Source organism: Zootermopsis nevadensis, unplaced genomic scaffold (genome assembly GCF_977971745.1).
Source record: "Zootermopsis nevadensis isolate Lab colony 2312 unplaced genomic scaffold, Znev_1.0 Znev_ptg000037l, whole genome shotgun sequence".
NCBI classification, from domain to species: domain Eukaryota; kingdom Metazoa; phylum Arthropoda; class Insecta; order Blattodea; family Termopsidae; genus Zootermopsis; species Zootermopsis nevadensis.
In genome coordinates, this window is record NW_028259169.1 from 1,803,814 (window position 1) to 1,821,675 (window position 17,862).

Consider the following 17,862-nt stretch of genomic DNA (forward strand, 5'->3'; position numbering starts at 1 on the left):
GGGTTTGGACGACAGAGATATTTTAATTTTTCGAGATTATTCGAAAGTCAATTTTTAAAAGGCAAATATCTCCCGATCTGTAGGAATCTGAGAGACAAAACTTATGTCACTTTGAGGGAACGTATATGTCAACTTGCTGTCAGAGGCACGTCAATGTATGTCCAAAGGTTTGGAGGATAGAGACATTTAAATTTTTAGAGATTATTAGAAAGTCAATTTTTGAAAAGGCAAATATCTCCCGATCTGTAGGAATCTGAGAGACAAAACTTATGTCACTTTGAGGGAACGTATATGTCAACATCCTGTCAGAGTCACGTCAATGTATGTCCAAGGGTTTGGAGGATAGAGACATTTAAATTTTTAGAGATTATTCGAAAGTCAATTTTTAAAAGGCAAATATCTCCCGATCTGTAGGCATCTGAGAGACAAAACTTATGTCACTTTGAGGGAACGTATATGTCAACATCCTGTCAGAGTCACGTCAATGTATGTCCAAGGGTTTGGAGGATAGAGACATTTAAATTTTTAGAGATTATTCGAAAGTCAATTTTTAAAAGGCAAATATCTCCCGATCTGTAGGCATCTGAGAGACAAACCTTATGCCACTTTGAGGGAACGTATATGCCAACTTGCAGTCAGAGGCACGTCAATGTATGTCCAAGGGTTTGGAGGATAGACACATTTAAATTTTTAGAGATTATTTGAAAGTCAATTTTTAAAAGGCAAATATCTCCCGATCTGTAGGAATCTGAGAGACAAAACTTATGTCACTTTGAGGGAACGTATATGTCAACATCCTGTCAGAGTCACGTCAATGTATGTCCAAGGGTTTGGAGGATAGAGACATTTAAATTTTTAGAGATTATTCGAAAGTCAATTTTTAAAAGGCAAATATCTCCCGATCTGTAGGCATCTGAGAGACAAACCTTATGCCACTTTGAGGGAACGTATATGCCAACTTGCAGTCAGAGGCACGTCAATGTATGTCCAAGGGTTTGGAGGATAGACACATTTAAATTTTTAGAGATTATTTGAAAGTCAATTTTTAAAAGGCAAATATCTCCCGATCTGTAGGAATCTGAGAGACAAAACTTATGTCACTTTGAGGGAACGTATATATCAACTTCCTGTCAGAGTCACGTCAATGTATGTAGAAGGGTTTGGAGGATAGAGACATTTAAATTTTTAGAAATTATTCGAAAGTCAATTCTTGAAAAGGCAAATATCTCCCGATCTGTAGGAATCAGAGAGACAAAACTTATGTCACCTTGACGGAACGTATATGTCAACTAGATGTCAGAATCTCGTCAATGTATGTCCAAGGGTTTGGACGATAGAGATATTTTAATTTTTCGAGATTATTCGAAAGTCAATTTCTAAAAGGCAAATATCTCCCGATCTGTAGGCATCTGAGAGACAAACCTTATGTCACATGAGGGAACGCATATGTCAACTTCATGTCAGAGTCTCGTCAATGTATGTTAAAGGGTTTGGAGGATAGAGACATTTTAATTTTTCGAGATTATTCGAAAGTCAATTTTTAAAAGGCAAATATCTCCCGATCTGTAGGAATCTGAGAGACAAAACTTATGTCACTTTGAGGGAACGTATATGTCAACTTGCTGTCAGAGGCACGTCAATGTATGTCCAAGGGTTTGGAGGATAGAGACATTTAAATTTTTAGAGATTATTCGAAAGTCAATTTTTGAAAAGGCAAATATCTCCCGATCAATAGGAATCTAAGAGACAAAACTTATGTCACTTTGAGCGAACGTATATGTCAACTTCATGTGAGAATCTCGTCAATGTATGTCCAAGGGTTTGGACGATAGAGACATTTTAATTTTTCGAGATTATTCGAAAGTCAATTTTTAAAAGGCAAATATCTCCCGATCTGTAGGCATCTGAGAGACAACCCTTATGCCCCTTTGAGGGAACGCATATGTCAACATCATGTCAGAGTCTCGTCAATGTATGTCCAAGGGTTTGGAGGATAGAGACATTTTAATTTTTCGAGATTATTCGAAAGTCAATTTTTGAAAAGGCAAATATCTCCCGATCTGTATTAATCTGAGAGACAAAACTTATGTCACTTTGAGGGAACGTATATGTCAACTTCATGTCATAGTCACGTCAATGTATTTCGAAGGGTTTGGAGGATAGAGACATTTAAATTTTTAGAGATTATTCGAAAGTCAATTATTAAAAGGCAAATATCTCCCAATCTGTTGGAATCTGAGAGACAAAACTTATATCACTTTGAGGGAACGTATATGTCAACTTCCGGTCAGAGTCACGTCAATGTATGTCAAAGGGTTTGGAGGATAGAGACATTTAAATTTTTAGAGATTATTCGAAAGTCAATTTTTGAAAAGGCAATATCTCACGATCTGTAGGAATCAGAGAGACAAAACTTATGTCACCTTGAGGGAACGTATATGTCAACTAGATGTCAGAATCTCGTCAATGTATGTCCAAGAGTTTGGACGATAGAGATATTTTAATTTTTCGAGATTATTCGAAAGTCAATTCCTAAAAGGCAAATATCTCCCGATCTGTAGGCATCTGAGAGACAAACCTCATGTCACATTGAGGGAACGCATATGTCAACTTCATGTCAGAGTCTCGTCAATGTATGTTCAAGGGTTTGGAGGATAGAGAAATTTTAATTTTTCGAGATTATTCGAAAGTCAATTTTTAAAAGGCAAATATCTCCCGATCTGTATTAATCTGAGAGACAAAACTTATGTCACTTTGAGGGAACGTATATGTCAACTTGCTGTCAGAGGCACGTCAATGTATGTCCAAGGGTTTGGAGGATAGAGACATTTAAATCTTTAGAGATTATTAAAAAGTCAATTTTTGAAAAGGCAAATATCTCCCGATCAATAGGAATCTAAGAGACAAAACTTATGTCACTTTGAGGGAACGTATATGTCAACTTCATGTGAGAATCTCGTCAATGTATGTCCAAGGGTTTGGACGATAGAGACATTTTAATTTTTCGAGATTATTCGAAAGTCAATTTTTAAAAGGCAAATATCTCCCGATCTGTAGGCATCTGAGAGACAAACCTTATGCCACTTTGAGGGAACGTATATGCCAACTTGCAGTCAGAGGCAAGTCAATGTATGTCCAAGGGTTTGGAGGTAGACACATTTAAATTTTTAGAGATTATTTGAAAGTCAATTTTTAAAAGGCAAATATCTCCCGATCTGTAGGAATCTGAATGACAAAACTTATGTCACTTTGAGGGAACGTATATGTCAACTTCATGTGAGAATCTCGTCAATGTATGTCCAAGGGTTTGGACGATAGAGACATTTTAATTTTTCGAGATTATTCGAAAGTCAATTTTTAAAAGGCAAATATCTCCCGATCTGTAGGCATCTGAGAGACAACCCTTATGCCACTTTGAGGGAACGCATATGTCAACTTCATGTCAGAGTCTCGTCAATGTATGTCCAAGGGTTTGGAGGATAGAGACATTTTAATTTTTCGAGATTATTCTAAAGTCAATTTTTGAAAAGGCAAATATCTCCCGATCTGTATTAATCTGAGAGACAAAACTTATGTCACTTTGAGGGAACGTATATGTCAACTTCATGTCATAGTCACGTCAATGTATTTCGAAGGGTTTGGAGGATAGAGACATTTAATTTTTTAGAGATTATTCGAAAGTCAATTTTTAAAAGGCAAATATCTCCCAATCTGTTGGAATCTGAGAGACAAAACATATGTCACTTAGAGGGAACGTATATGTCAACTTCATGTCAGAATCTCGTCAATGTATGTCCAAGGGTTTGGACGATAGAGACATTTTAATTTTTCGAGATTATTCGAAAGTCAATTTTTAAAAGGCAAATATCTCCCGATTTGTAGGCATATGAGAGACAACCCTTATGTCACTTTGAGGGAACGCATATGTCAACTGCATGTCAGAGTCTCGTCAATGTATGTCCAAGGGTTTGGACGATAGAGACATTTTAATTTTTCGAGATTATTTGGAAGTGAATTATTTAAAGGCAAATATCTCCCGATCCGTAGGAATCTGAGAGACAAAACTAATGTCACTTTGAGGGATTACATATATCAACTTCCTGTCAGAGTCACGTCAATGTATGTCCAAGGGTTTGGAGGATAGAGACATTTAAATTTTTAGAGATTATTCGAAAGTCAATTTTTAGTAGGCAAATGTCTACCGATCTGTAGGCATCTGAGAGACAAAACTTATGTCACTTTGATGGAACATATATGTCAACTTCATGTCAGAGTCTCGTCATTGTATGTTCAAGGGTTTGGAGGATAGAGACATTTTAATTTTTCGAGATTATTCGAAAGTCAATTTTTAAAAGGCAAATGTCTCCCGATATGTAGGCATCTTAGAGACAAAACGTATGTCACTTTGAGGGAACATATATGTCAACTTCATGTCAGAGTCTCGTCAATGTATGTCCAAGGGTTTGGACGATAGAGATATTTTAATTTTTCGAGATTATTCGAAAGTCAATTTTTAAAAGGCAAATATCTCCTGATCTGTAGGCATCTGAGAGACAACCCTTATGCCACTTTGAGGGAACGCATATGTAAACTTCATGTCAGAGTCTCGTCAATGTATGTCCAAGGGTTTGGAGGATAGAGACATTTTAATTTTTCGAGATTATTCGAAAGTCAATTTTTGAAAAGGCAAATATCTCCCGATCTGTATTAATCTGAGAGACAAAACTTATGTCACTTTGAGGGAACGTATATGTCAACTTCATGTCATAGTCACGTCAATGTATGTCAAAGGGTTTGGAGGATAGAGACATTTAAATATTTAGAGATTATTCGAAAGTCAATTTTTGAAAATGCAAATATCTCACGATCTGTAGGAATCAGAGAGACAAAACTTATGTCACCTTGAGGGAACGTATATGTCAACTAGCTGTCAGAATCTCGTCAATGTATGTCCAAGAGTTTGGACGATAGAGATATTTTAATTTTTCGAGATTATTCGAAAGTCAATTCCTAAAAGGCAAATATCTCCCGATCTGTAGGCATCTGAGAGACAAACCTTATGTCACATTGAGGGAACGCATATGTCAACTTCATGTCAGAGTCTCGTCAATGTATGTTCAAGGGTTTGGAGGATAGAGAAATTTTAATTTTTCGAGATTATTCGAAAGTCAATTTTTAAAAGGCAAATATCTCCCGATCTGTATTAATCTGAGAGACAAAACTTATGTCACTTTGAGGGAACGTATATGTCAACTTGCTGTCAGAGGCACGTCAATGTATGTCCAAGGGTTTGGAGGATAGAGACATTTAAATTTTTAGAGATTATTAAAAAGTCAATTTCTGAAAAGGCAAATATCTCCCGATCAATAGGAATCTAAGAGACAAAACTTATGTCACTTTGAGGGAACGTATATGTCAACTTCATGTGAGAATCTCGTCAATGTATGTCCAAGGGTTTGGACGATAGAGACATTTTAATTTTTCGAGATTATTCGAAAGTCAATTTTTAAAAGGCAAATATCTCCCGATCTGTAGGCATCTGAGAGACAAACCTTATGCCACTTTGAGGGAACGTATATGCCAACTTGCAGTCAGAGGCACGTCAATGTATGTCCAAGGGTTTGGAGGATAGACACATTTAAATTTTTAGAGATTATTTGAAAGTCAATTTTTAAAAGGCAAATATCTCCCGATCTGTAGGAATCTGAGAGACAAAACTTATGTCACTTTGAGGGAACGTATATATCAACTTCCTGTCAGGGTCACGTCAATGTATGTCCAAGGGTTTGGAGGATAGAGACATTTAAATTTTTAGAAATTATTCGAAAGTCAATTCTTGAAAAGGCAAATATCTCTCGATCTGTAGGCATCTGAGAGACAAACCTTATGTCACATGAGGGAACGCATATGTCAACTTCATGTCAGAGTCTCGTCAATGTATGTTAAAGGGTTTGGAGGATAGAGACATTTTAATTTTTCGAGATTATTCGAAAGTCAATTTTTAAAAGGCAAATATCTCCCGATCTGTAGGAATCTGAGAGACAAAACTTATGTCACTTTGAGGGAACGTATATGTCAACTTGCTGTCAGAGGCACGTCAATGTATGTCCAAGGGTTTGGAGGATAGAGACATTTAAATTTTTAGAGATTATTCGAAAGTCAATTTTTGAAAAGGCAAATATCTCCCGATCAATAGGAATCTAAGAGACAAAACTTATGTCACTTTGAGGGAACGTATATGTCAACTAAATGTGAGAATCCCGTCAATGTATGTCCAAGGGTTTGGACGATAGAGACATTTTAATTTTTCGAGATTATTCGAAAGTCAATTTTTAAAAGGCAAATATCTCCCGATCTGTATTAATCTGAGAGACAAAACTTATGTCACTTTGAGGGAACGTATATGTCAACTTCATGTCATAGTCACGTCAATGTATTTCGAAGGGTTTGGAGGATAGAGACATTTAATTTTTTAGAGATTATTCGAAAGTCAATTGTTAAAAGGCAAATATCTCCCAATCTGTTGGAATCTGAGAGACAAAACTTATGTCACTTTGAGGGAACGTATATGTCAACTTCATGTGAGAATCTCGTCAATGTATGTCCAAGGGTTTGGACGATAGAGACATTTTAATTTTTCGAGATTATTCGAAAGTCAATTTTTAAAAGGCAAATATCTCCCGATCTGTATTAATCTGAGAGACAAAACTTATGTCACTTTGAGGGAACGTATATGTCAACTTCATGTCATAGTCACGTCAATGTATTTCGAAGGGTTTGGAGGATAGAGACATTTAATTTTTTAGAGATTATTCGAAAGTCAATTTTTAAAAGGCAAATATCTCCCAATCTGTTGGAATCTGAGAGACAAAACTTATGGCACTTAGAGGGAACGTATATGTCAACTTCATGTCAGAATCTCGTTAATGTATGTCCAAGGCTTTGGACGATAGAGACATTTTAATTTTAAGAGATTATTCGAAAGTCAATTTTTAAAAGGCAAATATCTCCCGATCTGTAGGCATATGAGAGACAACCCTTATGTCACTTTGAGGGAACGCATATGTCAACTGCATGTCAGAGTCTCGTCAATGTATGTCCAAGGGTTTGGACGATAGAGACATTTTAATTTTTCGAGATTATTTGGAAGTGAATTATTTAAAGGCAAATATCTCCCGATCCGTAGGAATCTGAGAGACAAAACTAATGTCACCTTGAGGGATTATATATGTCAACTTCCTGTCAGAGTCACGTCAATGTATGTCCAAGGGTTTGGAGGATAGAGACATTTAAATTTTTAGAGATTATTCGAAAGTCAATTTTTGAAAAGGCAAATATCTCCCGATCTGTAGGAATCAGAGAGACAAAACTTGTGTCACCTTAAGGGAACGTATATGTCAACTAGATGTCAGAATCTCGTCAATGTATGTCCAAGGGTTTGGACGATAGAGATATTTTAATTTTTCGAGATTATTCGAAAGTCAATTTCTTAAAGGAAAATATCTCCCGATCTGTAGGCATCTGAGAGACAAACCTTATGTCACATTGAGGGAACGCATATGTCAACTTCATGTCAGAGTCTCGTCAATGTATGTTCAAGGGTTTGGAGGATAGAGACATTTTAAATTTTTCGAGATTATTCGAAAGTCAATTATTAAAAGGCAAATATCTCCCGATCTGTAAGAATCTGAGAGACAAAACTTATGTCACTTTGAGGGAACGTATATGTCAACTTGCTGTCAGAGGCACGTCAATGTATGTCCAAGGGTTTGGAGGATAGAGACATTTAAATTTTTAGAGATTATTCGAAAGTCAATTTTTGAAAAGGCAAATATCTCCCGATCTGTAGGCATCTGAGAGACAACCCTTATGCCCCTTTGAGGGAACGCATATGTCAACATCATGTCAGAGTCTCGTCAATGTATGTCCAAGGGTTTGGAGGATAGAGACATTTTAATTTTTCGAGATTATTCGAAAGTCAATTTTTGAAAAGGCAAATATCTCCCGATCTGTATTAATCTGAGAGACAAAACTTATGTCACTTTGAGGGAACGTATATGTCAACTTCATGTCATAGTCACGTCAATGTATTTCGAAGGGTTTGGAGGATAGAGACATTTAAATTTTTAGAGATTATTCGAAAGTCAATTATTAAAAGGCAAATATCTCCCAATCTGTTGGAATCTGAGAGACAAAACTTATATCACTTTGAGGGAACGTATATGTCAACTTCCGGTCAGAGTCACGTCAATGTATGTCAAAGGGTTTGGAGGATAGAGACATTTAAATTTTTAGAGATTATTCGAAAGTCAATTTTTGAAAAGGCAAATATCTCACGATCTGTAGAATCAGAGAGACAAAACGTATGTCACCTTGAGGGAACGTATATGTCAACTAGATGTCAGAATCTCGTCAATGTATGTCCAAGAGTTTGGACGATAGAGATATTTTAATTTTTCGAGATTATTCGAAAGTCAATTCCTAAAAGGCAAATATCTCCCGATCTGTAGGCATCTGAGAGACAAACCTTATGTCACATTGAGGGAACGCATATGTCAACTTCATGTCAGAGTCTCGTCAATGTATGTTCAAGGGTTTGGAGGATAGAGAAATTTTAATTTTTCGAGATTATTCGAAAGTCAATTTTTAAAAGGCAAATATCTCCCGATCTGTATTAATCTGAGAGACAAAACTTATGTCACTTTGAGGGAACGTATATGTCAACTTGCTGTCAGAGGCACGTCAATGTATGTCCAAGGGTTTGGAGGATAGAGACATTTAAATCTTTAGAGATTATTAAAAAGTCAATTTTTGAAAAGGCAAATATCTCCCGATCAATAGGAATCTAAGAGACAAAACTTATGTCACTTTGAGGGAACGTATATGTCAACTTCATGTGAGAATCTCGTCAATGTATGTCCAAGGGTTTGGACGATAGAGACATTTTAATTTTTCGAGATTATTCGAAAGTCAATTTTTAAAAGGCAAATATCTCCCGATCTGTAGGCATCTGAGAGACAAACCTTATGCCACTTTGAGGGAACGTATATGCCAACTTGCAGTCAGAGGCAAGTCAATGTATGTCCAAGGGTTTGGAGGTAGACACATTTAAATTTTTAGAGATTATTTGAAAGTCAAGTTTTAAAAGGCAAATATCTCCCGATCTGTAGGAATCTGAGAGACAAAACTTATGTCACTTTGAGGGAACGTATATGTCAACTTCATGTGAGAATCTCGTCAATGTATGTCCAAGGGTTTGGACGATAGAGACATTTTAATTTTTCGAGATTATTCGAAAGTCAATTTTTAAAAGGCAAATATCTCCCGATCTGTAGGCATCTCAGAGACAACCCTTATGCCACTTTGAGGGAACGTATATGTCAACTTGCAGTCAGAGGCACGTCAATGTTTGTCCAAGGGTTTGGAGGATAGAGACATTTAAATTTTTAGAGATTATTTGAAAGTCAATTTTTAAAAGGCAAATATCTCGAGATCTGTAGGAATCTGAGAGACAAAACTTATGTCACTTTGAGGGAACGTATATATCAACTTCCTGTCAGAGTCACGTCATTGTATGTCCAAGGGTTTGGAGGATAGAGACATTTAAATTTTTAGAGATTATTCGAAAGTCAATTTTTGAAAAGGCAAATATCTCCCGATCTGTAGGAATCAGAGAGACAAAACTGATGTCACCTTGAGGGAACGTATATGTCAACTAGATGTCATAATCTCGTCAATGTATGTCCAAGGGTTTGGACGATAGAGATATTTTAATTTTTCGAGATTATTCGAAAGTCAATTTCTAAAAGGCAAATATCTCCCGATCTGTAGGCATCTGAGAGACAAACCTTATGTCACATGAGGGAACGCATATGTCAACTTCATATCAGAGTCTCGTCAATGTATGTTAAAGGGTTTGGAGTATAGAGACATTTTAATTTTTCGAGATTATTCGAAAGTCAATTATTAAAAGGCAAATATCTCCCGATCTGTATTAATCTGAGAGACAAAACTTATGTCACTTTGAGGGAACGTATATGTCAACTTCATGTCATAGTCACGTCAATGTATTTCGAAGGGTTTGGAGGATAGAGTCATTTAAATTTTTAGAGATTAATCGAAAGTCAATTTTTAAAAGGCAAATATCTCCCAATCTGTTGGAATCTGAGAGACAAAACTTATGTCACTTTGAGGGAACGTATATGTCAACTTCCGGACAGAGTCACGTCAATGTATGTCCAAGGGTTTGGAGGATAGAGACATTTAAATTTTTATAGATTATTCGAAAGACAATTATTAAAAGGCAAATATCTCCCGATCTGTAGGAATCTGAGAGACAAAACTTATGTCACTTAGAGGGAACGTATATGTCAACTTCATTTCAGAATCTCGTCAATGTATGTCCAAGGGTTTGGACGATAGAGAGATTTTAATTTTTCGAGATTATTCGAAAGTCAATTTTTAAAAGGCAAATATCTCCCGATCTGTAGGCATATGAGAGACAACCCTTATGTCACTTTGAGGGAACGCATATGTCAACTGCATGTCAGAGTCTCGTCAATGTATGTCCAAGGGTTTGGACGATAGAGACATTTTAATTTTTCGAGATTATTTGGAAGTGAATTATTTAAAGGCAAATATCTCCCGATCCGTAGGAATCTGACAGACAAAACTAATGTCACTTTGAGGGAATATATATGTCAACTTCCTGTCAGAGTCACGTCAATGTATGTCCAAGGGTTTGGAGGATAGAGACATTTAAATTTTTAGAGATTATTCGAAAGTCAATTTTTAGAAGGCAAATATCTAACGATCTGTATTCATCTGAGAGACAAAACTTATGTCACTTTGAGGGAACATATATGTCAACTTCATGCCAGAGTCTCGTCAATGTATGTTCAAGGGTTTGGAGGATAGAGAGATTTTAATTTTTCGAGATTATTCGAAAGTCAATTTTTAAAAGGCAAATATCTCCCGATCTGTAGGCATATGAGAGACAACCCTTATGTCACTTTGAGGGAAAGCATATGTCAACTGCATGTCAGAGTCTCGTCATTGTATGTCCAAGGGTTTGGACGATAGAGACATTTTAATTTTTCGAGATTATTTGGAAGTGAATTATTTAGAGGCAAATATCTCCCGATCCGTAGGAATCTGAGAGACAATACTAATGTCACTTTGATGGAATATATATGTCAACTTCCTGTCAGAGTCACGTCAATGTATGTCCAAGGGTTTGGAGGATAGAGACATTTAAATTTTTAGAGATTATTCGAAAGTCAATTTTTAGAAGGCAAATATCTAACGATCTGTAGGCATCTGAGAGACAAAATTTATGTCACTTTGAGGGAACATATATGTCAACTTCATGTCAGAGTCTCGTCAATGAATGTTCAAGGGTTTGGAGGATAGAGACATTTTAATTTTTCGAGATTATTCGAAAGTCAATTTTTGAAAAGGCAAATATCTCCCGATCTGTATTAATCTGATAGACAAAACTTATGTCACTTTGAGGGAACGTATATGTCAACTTCATGTCATAGTCACGTCAATGTATTTCGAAGGGTTTGGAGGATAGAGACATTTAAATTTTTAGAGATTTTTCGAAAGTCAATTTTTAAAAGGCAAATATCTCCCAATCTGTTGGAGTCTGAGAGACAAAACTTATGTCACTTTGAGGGAACGTATATGTCAACGTCATGTCAGAGTCTCGTCAATGTATGTTCAAGGGTTTGGAGGATAGAGACATTTTAATTTTTCGAGATTATTCGAAAGTCAATTTTTAAAAGTCAAATATCTCCCGATCTGTAGGCATCTGAGAGACAAAACTTATGTCACTTTGAGGGAACATATATGTCAACTTCATGTCAGAGTCTCGTCAATGTATGTCCAAGGGTTTGGACGATAGAGATATTTTAATTTTTCGAGATTATTCGAAAGTCAATTTCTAAAAGGCAAATATCTCCCGATCTGTAGGCATCTGAGAGACAAACCTTATGTCACATTGAGGGAACGCATATGTCAACTTCATGTCAGAGTCTCGTCAATGTATGTTCAAGGGTTTGGAGGATAGAGACATTTTAATTTTTCGAGATTATTCGAAAGTCATTTTTAAAAGGTAAATATCTCCCGATCTGTAGGAATCTGAGAGACAAAACTTATGTCACTTTGAGGGAACGTATATGTCAACTTTCTGTCAGAGGCACGTCAATGTATGTCCAAGGGTTTGGAGGATAGAGACATTTACATTTTTAGAGATTATTCGAAAGTCAATTTTTGAAAAGGCAAATATCTCCCGATCAATAGGAATCTAAGAGACAAAACTTATGTCACTTTGAGGGAACGTATATGTCAACTTCATGTGAGAATCTCGTCAATGTATGTCCAAGGGTTTGGACGATAGAGATATTTTAATTTTTCGAGATTATTCGAAAGTTAATTTTTAAAAGGCAAATATCTCCCGATCTGTAGGCATCTGAGAGACAAACCTTATGCCACTTTGAGGGAACGTATATGTCAACTTGCAGTCAGAGGCACGTCAATGTATGTCCAAGGGTTTGGAGGATAGAGACATTTAAATTTTTAGAGATTATTTGAAAGTCAATTTTTGAAAAGGCAAATATCTCCCGATCTGTAGGAATCTGAGAGACAAAACATATGTCACTTTGAGGGAACGTATATATCAACTTCCTGTCAGAGTCACGTCAATGTATGTCCAAGGGTTTGGAGGATAGAGACATTTAAATTTTTAGAGATTATTCGAAAGTCAATTTTTGAAAAGGCAAATATCTCCCGATCTGTAGGAATCAGAGAGACAAAACTTATGTCACCTTGAGGGAACGTATATGTCAACTAGATGTCAGAATCTCGTCAATGTATGTCCAAGGGTTTGGACGATAGAGATATTTTAATTTTTCCAGATTATTCGAAAGTCAATATCTAAAAGGCAAATATCTCCCGATCTGTAGGCATCTGAGAGACAAACCTTATGTCACATGAGGGAACGCATATGTCAACTTCATGTCAGAGTCTCGTCAATGTATGTTAAAGGGTTTGGAGGAAAGAGACATTTTAATTTTACGAGATTATTCGAAAGTCAATATCTAAAAGGCAAATATCTCCCAATCTGTAGGAATCTGAGAGACAAAACTTATGTCACATGAGGGAACGCATATGTCAACTTCATGTCAGAGTCTCGTCAATGTATGTTAAAGGGTTTGGAGGATAGAGACATTTAAATTTTTAGAGATTATTCGAAAGTCAATTTTTGAAAAGGCAAATATCTCCCGATCAATAGGAATCTAAGAGATAAACTTATGTCACTTTTAGGGAACGTATATGTCAACTTCATGTGAGAATCTCGTCAATGTATGTCCAAGGGTTTGGACGATAGAGACATTTTAATTTTTCGAGATCATTCGAAAGTCAATTTTTAAAAGGCAAATATCTCCCGATCTGTAGGCATCTGAGAGACAACCCTTATGCCACTTTGAGGGAACGCATATGTCAACTTCATGTCAGAGTCTCGTCAATGTATGTCCAAGGGTTTGGAGGATAGAGACATTTTAATTTTTCGAGATTATTCGAAAGTCAATTTTTGAAAAGGCAAATATCTCCCGATCTGTATGAATCTGTGAGACAAAACTTATGTCACTTTGAGGGAACGTATATGTCAACTTCATGTCATAGTCACGTCAATGTATTTCGAAGGGTTTGGAGGATAGAGACATTTAAATTTTTAGAGATTATTCGAAAGTCAATTTTTAAAGGCAAATATCTCCCGATCTGTAGGAATCTGAGAGACAAAACGTATGTCACTTTGAGGGAACGTATATGTCAACTTGCTGTCAGAGGCACGTCAATATATGTCCAAGGGTTTGGAGGATAGAGACATTTAAATTTTTAGAGATTATTTGAAAGTCAATTCTTAAAAGGCAAATATCTCCCGATCTGTAGGAATCTGAGAGACAAAACTTATGTCACTTTGAGGGAACGTATATATCAACTTCCTGTCAGAGTCACGTCATTGTATGTCCAAGGGTTTGGAGGATAGAGAAATTTAAATTTTTAGAGATTAATCGAAAGTCAATTTTTAAAAGGCAAATATCTCCCAATCTGTTCTAATCTGAGAGACAAAACTTATGTCACTTTGAGGGAACGTATATGTCAACTTCCGGTCAGAGTCACGTCAATGTATGTCCAAGGGTTTGGAGGATAGAGACATTTAAATTTTTATAGATTATTCAAAAGACAATTTTTAAAAGGCAAATATCTCCCGATCTGTAGGAATCTGAGAGACAAAACTTATGTCACTTAGAGGGAACGTATATGTTAACTTCATTTCAGAATCTCGTCAATGTATGTCCAAGGGTTTGGACGATAGAGAGATTTTAATTTTTCGAGATTATTCGAAAGTCAATTTTTAAAAGGCAAATATCTCCCGATCTGTAGGCATATGAGAGACAACCCTTATGTCACTTTGAGGGAACGCATATGTCAACTTCATGTCAGAGTCTCGTCAATGTATGTCCAAGGGTTTGGACGATAGAGACATTTCAATTTTTCGAGATTATTTGGAAGTGAATTATTTAAAGGCAAATATCTCCCGATCCGTAGGAATCTGAGAGACAAAACTAATGTCACTTTGAGGGAATATATATGTCAACTTCCTGTCAGAGTCACGTCAATGTATGTCCAAGGGTTTGGAGGATAGAGACATTTAAATTTTTAGAGATTATTCGAAAGTCAATTTTTAGAAGGCAAATATCTAACGATCTGTAGGCATCTGAAAGACAAAACTTATGTCACTTTGAGGGAACATATATGTCAACTTCATGTCAGAGTCTTGTCAATGTATGTTCAAGGGTTTGGAGGATAGAGACATTTTAATTTTTCGAGATTATTCGAAAGTCAATTACTAAAAGGCAAATATCTCCCGATCTGTAGGCATCTGAGAGACAAACCTTATGTCACATTGAGGGAACGCATATGTCAACTTCATGTCAGAGTCTCGTCAATGTATGTTCAAGGGTTTGGAGGATAGAGACATTTTAATTTTTCGAGATTATTCGAAAGTCAATTTTTAAAGGCAAATATCTCTCGATCTGTAGGAATCTGAGAGACAAAACTTATGTCACTTTGAGGGAACGTATATGTCAACTTGCTGTCAGAGGTACGTTAATATATGTCCAAGGGTTTGGAGGATAGAGACATTTAAATTTTTAGAGATTATTCGAAAGTCAATTTTTGAAAAGGCAAATATCTCCCGATCGATAGGAATCTAAGAGACAAAACTTATGTCACTTTGAGGGAACGTATATGTCAACTTCATGTGAGAATCTCGTCAATGTATGTCCAAGGGTTTGGAGGATAGAGACATTTAAATTTTTAGAGATTATTTGAAAGTCAATTTTTAAAAGGCAAATATCTCCCGATCTGTAGGAATCTGAGAGACAAAACATATGTCACTTTGAGGGAACGTATATATCAACTTCCTGTCAGAGTCACGTCAATGTATGTCCAAGGGTTTGGAGGATAGAGACATTTAAATTTTTAGAGATTATTCGAAAGTCAATTTTTGAAAAGGCAAATATCTCCCGATCTGTAGGAATCAGAGAGACAAAACTTATGTCACCTTGAGGGAACGCATATGTCAACTAGATGTCAGCATCTCGTCAATGTATGTCCAAGGGTTTGGACGATAGATATATTTTAATTTTTCGAGATTATTCGAAAGTCAATTTCTAAAAGGCAAATATATCCCGATCTGTAGGCATCTGAGAGACAAACCTTATGTCACATGAGGGAACGCATATGTCAACTTCATGTCAGAGTCTCGTCAATGTATGTTAAAGGGTTTGGAGGATAGAGACATTTAAATTTTTCGAGATTATTCGAAAGTCAATTTTTAAAAGGCAAATATCTCCCAATCTGTTGGAATCTGAGAGACAGAACTTATGTCACTTTGAGGGAATGTATATGTCAACTTCCGATCAGAGCCACGTCAATGTATGTCCAAGGGTTTGGAGGATAGAGACATTTAAATTTTTATAGATTATTCGAAAGTCAATTTTTAAAAGGCAAATATCTCCCGATCTGTAGGAATCTGAGAGACAAAACTTATGTCACTTAGAGGGAACGTATATGTCAACTTCATGTCAGAATCTCGTCAATGTATGTCCAAGGGTTTGGACGACAGAGACATTTTAATTTCTCGAGATTATTCGAAAGTCAATTTTTAAAAGGCAAATATCTCCCGATCTGTAGGCATATGAGAGACAACCCTTATGTCACATTCAGGGAACGCATATGTCAACTTCATGTCAGAGTCTCGTCAATGTATGTCCAAGGGTTTGGAGGATAGAGACATTTAAATTTTTGGAGATTATTCGAAAGTCAATTTTTGAAAAGGCAAATATCTCCCGATCGATAGGAATCTAAGAGACAAAACTTATGTCACATTGAGGGAACGTATATGTCAACTTCATGTGAGAATCTCGAAAATGTATGTCCAAGGGTTTGGACGATAGAGACATTTTAATTTTTCGAGATTACTCGAAAGTCAATTTTTAAAAGGCAAATATCTCCCGATCTGTAGGCATCTGAGAGACAAACCTTATGCCACTTTGAGGGAACGTATATGTCAACTTGCAGTCAGAGGCACGTCAATGTTTGTCCAAGGGTTTGGAGGATAGAGACATTTAAATTTCTAGAGATTATTTGAAAGTCAATTTTTAAAAGGCAAATATCTCCCGATCTGTAGGAATCTGAGAGACAAAACTTATGTCACTTAGAGGGAACGTGTATGTCAACTTCATGTCAGAATCTCGTCAATGTATGTCCAAGGGTTTGGACGACAGAGACATTTTAATTTCTCGAGATTATTCGAAAGTCAATTTTTAAAAGGCAAATATCTCCCGATCTGTAGGAATCTGAGAGACAAAACTTATGTCACTTTGAGGGAACGCATATGTCAACTGCATGTCAGAGTCTCGTCAATGTATGTCCAAGGGTTTGGACGATAGAGACATTTTAATTTTTCGAGATTATTTGGAAGTGAATTATTTAGAGGCAAATATCTCCCGATCCGTAGGAATCTGAGAGACAAAACTAATGTCACTTTGAGGGAATATATATGTCAACTTCCTGTCAGAGTCACGTCAATGTATGTCCAAGGGTTTGGAGGATAGAGACATTTAAATTTTTAGAGATTATTCGAAAGTCAATTTTTAGAAGGCAAATATCTAACGATCTGTAGGCATCTGAGAGACAAAACGTATGTCACTTTGAGGGAACATATATGTCAACTTCATGTCAGAGTCTCGTCAATGTATGTTCAAGGGTTTGGAGGATAGAGACATTTTTCGAGATTATTTCAAAGTCAATTTTTAAAAGGCAAATATCTCCCGATCTGTAGGCATCTGAGAGACAAAACTTATGTCACTTTGAGGGATCATATATGTCAACTTCATGTCAGAGTCTCGTCAATGTATGTTAAAGGGTTTGGAGGAAAGAGACATTTTAATTTTACGAGATTATTCGAAAGTCAATATCTAAAAGGCAAATATCTCCCAATCTGTAGGAATCTGAGAGACAAAACTTATGTCACATGAGGGAACGCATATGTCAACTTCATGTCAGAGTCTCGTCAATGTATGTTAAAGGGTTTGGAGGATAGAGACATTTAAATTTTTAGAGATTATTCGAAAGTCAATTTTTGAAAAGGCAAATATCTCCCGATCAATAGGAATCTAAGAGATAAACTTATGTCACTTTTAGGGAACGTATATGTCAACTTCATGTGAGAATCTCGTCAATGTATGTCCAAGGGTTTGGACGATAGAGACATTTTAATTTTTCGAG